Below are 7,390 nucleotides of genomic sequence, written 5' to 3'. Positions count from 1 at the left end.
AGCATAGGATAAAACAACATAAATACAATTTAATAAAGCATAGGATAAAACAACATAAATAAAATTTAATAAAGCATAGGATAAAACAACATAAATAAAATTTAATAAAGCATAGGATAAAACAACATAAATACAATTTAATAAACATAGGTTAAAACAGCATAAATACAATTTAATAAAGCATAGGATAAAACAACATATATACAATTTAATAAAGCATAGGATAAAACAACATAAATACTTTTTAATAAAGCATAGGATAAAACCACATAATTACAATTTAATAAAGCACAGGATAAAACAACATAAATACAATTTAATAAAGCATAGGATAAAACAACATAAATACAATTTAATAAAGCATAGGATAAAACAACATAAATTCAATTTAATAAAGCATAGGATAAAACAACATAAATACAATTTAAGAAAGCATACATTAAAACAACATAAATACAATTAAATAAAGCATAGGATAAAACAACATAAATACAATTTAATAAAGCATAGGATAAAACAACATAAATACAATTTAATAAAGCATAGGCTAAAACTACATAAATACAATTTAATAAAGCATAGGATAAAACAAATTAAATACAATTTAATAAAGCATAGGATAAAACAACATAAATTCAATTTAATAAAGCATAGGATAAAATAACATAAATACAATTTAATAAAGCATAGGATAAAACAACATAAATACAATTTAATAAAGCATCAGATAAAACAACATGAATACAATTTAATAAAGCATAGGTTAAAACAACATAAATACAATTTAATAAAGCATAGGATAAAACAACATAAATAAAATTTAATAAAGCATAGGATAAAACAACATAAATAAAATTTAATAAAGCATAGGATAAAACAACATAAATACAATTTAATAAACATAGGTTAAAACAGCATAAATACAATTTAATAAAGCATAGGATAAAACAACATATATACAATTTAATAAAGCATAGGATAAAACAACATAAATACTTTTTAATAAAGCATAGGATAAAACCACATAATTACAATTTAATAAAGCACAGGATAAAACAACATAAATACAATTTAATAAAGCATAGGATAAAACAACATAAATACAATTTAATAAAGCATAGGATAAAACAACATAAATTCAATTTAATAAAGCATAGGATAAAACAACATAAATACAATTTAAGAAAGCATACATTAAAACAACATAAATACAATTAAATAAAGCATAGGATAAAACAACATAAATACAATTTAATAAAGCATAGGATAAAACAACATAAATACAATTTAATAAAGCATAGGCTAAAACTACATAAATACAATTTAATAAAGCATAGGATAAAACAAATTAAATACAATTTAATAAAGCATAGGATAAAACAACATAAATTCAATTTAATAAAGCATAGGATAAAATAACATAAATACAATTTAATAAAGCATAGGATAAAACAACATAAATACAATTTAATAAAGCATCAGATAAAACAACATGAATACAATTTAATAAAGCATAGGTTAAAACAACATAAATACAATTTAATAAAGCATAGGATAAAACAACATAAATACAATTTAATAAAGCATAGGATAAAACAACATAAATACAATTTAATAAAGCATAGGTTAAAACAGCATAAATACAGTTTAATAAAGCATAGGATAAAACAACATAAATACAATTTAATAAAGCATAGGATAAAACAACATAAATCTAATTTAATAAAGCATAGGATAAAACAACATAAATACTATTTAATAAAGCATAGGATAAAACAACATAAATAAAATTTAATAAAGCATAGGATAAAACAACATAAATAAAATTTAATAAAGCATAGGATAAAACAACATAAATACAATTTAATAAACATAGGTTAAAACAGCATAAATACAATTTAATAAAGCATAGGATAAAACAACATATATACAATTTAATAAAGCATAGGATAAAACAACATAAATACTTTTTAATAAAGCATAGGATAAAACCACATAATTACAATTTAATAAAGCACAGGATAAAACAACATAAATACAATTTAATAAAGCATAGGATAAAACAACATAAATACAATTTAATAAAGCATAGGATAAAACAACATAAATTCAATTTAATAAAGCATAGGATAAAACAACATAAATACAATTTAAGAAAGCATACATTAAAACAACATAAATACAATTAAATAAAGCAGAGGATAAAACAACATAAATACAATTTAATAAAGCATAGGATAAAACAACATAAATACAATTTAATAAAGCATAGGCTAAAACTACATAAATACAATTTAATAAAGCATAGGATAAAACAAATTAAATACAATTTAATAAAGCATAGGATAAAACAACATAAATTCAATTTAATAAAGCATAGGATAAAATAACATAAATACAATTTAATAAAGCATAGGATAAAACAACATAAATACAATTTAATAAAGCATCAGATAAAACAACATGAATACAATTTAATAAAGCATAGGTTAAAACAACATAAATACAATTTAATAAAGCATAGGATAAAACAACATAAATACAATTTAATAAAGCATAGGATAAAACAACATAAATACAATTTAATAAAGCATAGGTTAAAACAGCATAAATACAGTTTAATAAAGCATAGGATAAAACAACATAAATACAATTTAATAAAGCATAGGATAAAACAACATAAATCTAATTTAATAAAGCATAGGATAAAACAACATAAATACTATTTAATAAAGCATAGGATAAAACAACATAAATAAAATTTAATAAAGCATAGGATAAAACAACATAAATAAAATTTAATAAAGCATAGGATAAAACAACATAAATACAATTTAATAAAGCATAGGTTAAAACAGCATAAATACAGTTTAATAAAGCATAGGATAAAACAACATAAATACAATTTAGTAAATCATAGGATAAAACAACATAAATCAAATTTAATAAAGCATAGGATAAAACAACATAAATACTATTTAATAAATCATAGGATAAAACAACATAAATACAATTTAATAAAGCATAGGATAAAACAACATAAATACAATTTAATAAAGCATAGGATAAAACAACATAAATACAATTTAATAAAGCATAGGATAAAACAACATAAATACTTTTTAATAAAGCATAGGATAAAACAACATAAATAAAATTTAATAAAGCATAGGATAAAACAACATAAATACAATTTATTAAAGCATAGGATAAAACAACATAAATACAATTTAATAAAGCATAGGATAAAACAACATAAATACAATTTAATAAAGCATAGGATAAAACAACATAAATACAATTTAATAAAGCATAGGCTAAAACTACATAAATACAATTTAATAAAGCATAGGATAAAACAAATTAAATACAATTTAATAAAGCATAGGATAAAACAACATACATTCAATTTAATAAAGCATAGGATAAAACAACATAAATACAATTTAATAAAGCATAGGATAAAACAACATAAATACAATTTAATAAAGCATAGGATAAAACAACATAAATACAATTTAATAAAGCATACATTAAAACAACATAAATACAATTTAATAAAGTATAGGATAAAACAACATAAATACAATTTAATAAAGCATAGGATAAAACAACATAAATACAATTTAATAAAGCATAGGATAAAACAACATAAATACAATTTAATAAAGCATACATTAAAACAACATAAATACAATTAAATAAAGCATAGGATAAAACAATATAAATACAATTTAATAAAGCATAGGTTAAAACAACATAAATACAATTTAATAAAGCATAGGATAAAACAACATAAATACAATTTAAGAAAGCATAGGTTAAAACAACATAAATACAATTTAATAAAGCATAGGATAAAACAACATAAATACAATTTAATAAAGCATAGGCTAAAACTACATAAATACAATTTAATAAAGCATAGGATAAAACAAATTAAATACAATTTAATAAAGCATAGGATAAAACAACATAAATACAATTTAAGAAAGCATACATTAAAACAACATAAATACAATTAAATAAAGCATAGGATAAAACAACATAAATACAATTTAATAAAGCATAGGATAAAACAACATAAATACAATTTAATAAAGCATAGGCTAAAACTACATAAATACAATTTAATAAAGCATAGGATAAAACAAATTAAATACAATTTAATAAAGCATAGGATAAAACAACATAAATTCAATTTAATAAAGCATAGGATAAAATAACATAAATACAATTTAATAAAGCATAGTATAAAACAACATAAATACAATTTAATAAAGCATCAGATAAAACAACATGAATACAATTTAATAAAGCATAGGTTAAAACAACATAAATACAATTTAATAAAGCATAGGATAAAACAACATAAATACAATTTAATAAAGCATAGGATAAAACAACATAAATACAATTTAATAAAGCATAGGTTAAAACAGCATAAATACAGTTTAATAAAGCATAGGATAAAACAACATAAATACAATTTAATAAAGCATAGGATAAAACAACATAAATCTAATTTAATAAAGCATAGGATAAAACAACATAAATACTATTTAATAAAGCATAGGATAAAACAACATAAATAAAATTTAATAAAGCATAGGATAAAACAACATAAATAAAATTTAATAAAGCATAGGATAAAACAACATAAATACAATTTAATAAAGCATAGGTTAAAACAGCATAAATACAGTATAATAAAGCATAGGATAAAACAACATAAATACAATTTAGTAAATCATAGGATAAAACAACATAAATCAAATTTAATAAAGCATAGGATAAAACAACATAAATACTATTTAATAAATCATAGGATAAAACAACATAAATACAATTTAATAAAGCATAGGATAAAACAACATAAATACAATTTAATAAAGCATAGGATAAAACAACATAAATACAATTTAATAAAGCATAGGATAAAACAACATAAATACTTTTTAATAAAGCATAGGATAAAACAACATAAATAAAATTTAATAAAGCATAGGATAAAACAACATAAATACAATTTATTAAAGCATAGGATAAAACAACATAAATACAATTTAATAAAGCATAGGATAAAACAACATAAATACAATTTAATAAAGCATAGGATAAAACAACATAAATACAATTTAATAAAGCATAGGCTAAAACTACATAAATACAATTTAATAAAGCATAGGATAAAACAAATTAAATACAATTTAATAAAGCATAGGATAAAACAACATACATTCAATTTAATAAAGCATAGGATAAAACAACATAAATACAATTTAATAAAGCATAGGATAAAACAACATAAATACAATTTAATAAAGCATAGGATAAAACAACATAAATACAATTTAATAAAGCATACATTAAAACAACATAAATACAATTTAATAAAGTATAGGATAAAACAACATAAATACAATTTAATAAAGCATAGGATAAAACAACATAAATACAATTTAATAAAGCATAGGATAAAACAACATAAATACAATTTAATAAAGCATACATTAAAACAACATAAATACAATTAAATAAAGCATAGGATAAAACAATATAAATACAATTTAATAAAGCATAGGTTAAAACAACATAAATACAATTTAATAAAGCATAGGATAAAACAACATAAATACAATTTAAGAAAGCATAGGTTAAAACAACATAAATACAATTTAATAAAGCATAGGATAAAACAACATAAATACAATTTAATAAAGCATAGGCTAAAACTACATAAATACAATTTAATAAAGCATAGGATAAAACAAATTAAATACAATTTAATAAAGCATAGGATAAAACAACATACATTCAATTTAATAAAGCATAGGATAAAATAACATAAATACAATTTAATAAATCATAGGATAAAACAACATAAATACAATTTAATAAAGCATAGGATAAAACAACATAAATACTTTTTAATAAAGCATAGGATAAAACCACATAAATACAATTTAATAAAGCATAGGATAAAACAACATAAATACAATTTAATAAAGCATAGGATAAAACAACATAAATAAAATTTAATAAAGCATAGGATAAAACAACATAAATAAAATTTTATATAGCATAGGATAAAACAACATAAATACAATTTAATAAAGCATAGGATAAAACAACATAAATAAAATTTAATAAAGCATAGGATAAAACAACATAAATACAATTTAATAAAGCATACATTAAAACAACATAAATACAATTAAATAAAGCATAGGATAAAACAACATAAATACAATTTAATAAAGCATAGGATAAAACAACATAAATACAATTTAATAAAGCATAGGCTAAAACTACATAAATACAATTTAATAAAGCATAGGATAAAACAAATTAAATACAATTTAATAAAGCATAGGATAAAACAACATAAATTCAATTTAATAAAGCCTAGGATAAAATAACATAAATACAATTTAATAAAGCATAGGATAAAACAACATAAATACAATTTAATAAAGCATCAGATAAAACAACATGAATACAATTTAATAAAGCATAGGTTAAAACAACATAAATACAATTTAATAAAGCATAGGATAAAACAACATAAATACAATTTAATAAAGCATAGGAAAAAACAACATAAATACAATTTAATAAAGCATAGGTTAAAACAGCATAAATACAGTTTAATAAAGCATAGGATAAAACAACATAAATACAATTTAATAAAGCATAGGATAAAACAACATAAATCAAATTTAATAAAGCATAGGATAAAACAACATAAATACTATTTAATAAAGCATAGGATAAAACAACATAAATAAAATTTAATAAATCATAGGATAAAACAACATAAATAAAATTTAATAAAGCATAGGATAAAACAACATAAATACAATTTAATAAAGCATAGGTTAAAACAGCATAAATACAGTTTAATAAAGCATAGGATAAAACAACATAAATACAATTTAATAAAGCATAGGCTAAAACTACATAAATACAATTTAATAAAGCATAGGATAAAACAAATTAAATACAATTTAATAAAGCATAGGATAAAACAACATAAATACAATTTAATAAAGCATAGGATAAAACAACATAAATACAATTTAATAAAGCATAGGTTAAAACAGCATAAATACAGTTTAATAAAGCATAGGATAAAACAACATAAATACAATTTAATAAAGCATAGGATAAAACAACATAAATCAAATTTAATAAAGCATAGGATAAAACAACATAAATACTATTTAATAAAGCATAGGATAAAACAACATAAATAAAATTTAATAAAGCATAGGATAAAACAACATAAATAAAATTTAATAAAGCATAGGATAAAACAACATAAATAAAATTTAATAAAGCATAGGTTAAAACAGCATAAATACAGTTTAATAAAGCATAGGATAAA

Source organism: Phyllobates terribilis, unplaced genomic scaffold (assembly GCF_046119375.1).
Source record: "Phyllobates terribilis strain yellow unplaced genomic scaffold, ASM4611937v1 Scaffold_20__1_contigs__length_20440879, whole genome shotgun sequence".
Classification (NCBI taxonomy): domain Eukaryota; kingdom Metazoa; phylum Chordata; class Amphibia; order Anura; family Dendrobatidae; genus Phyllobates; species Phyllobates terribilis.
This window is presented reverse-complemented; position numbering follows the sequence as displayed.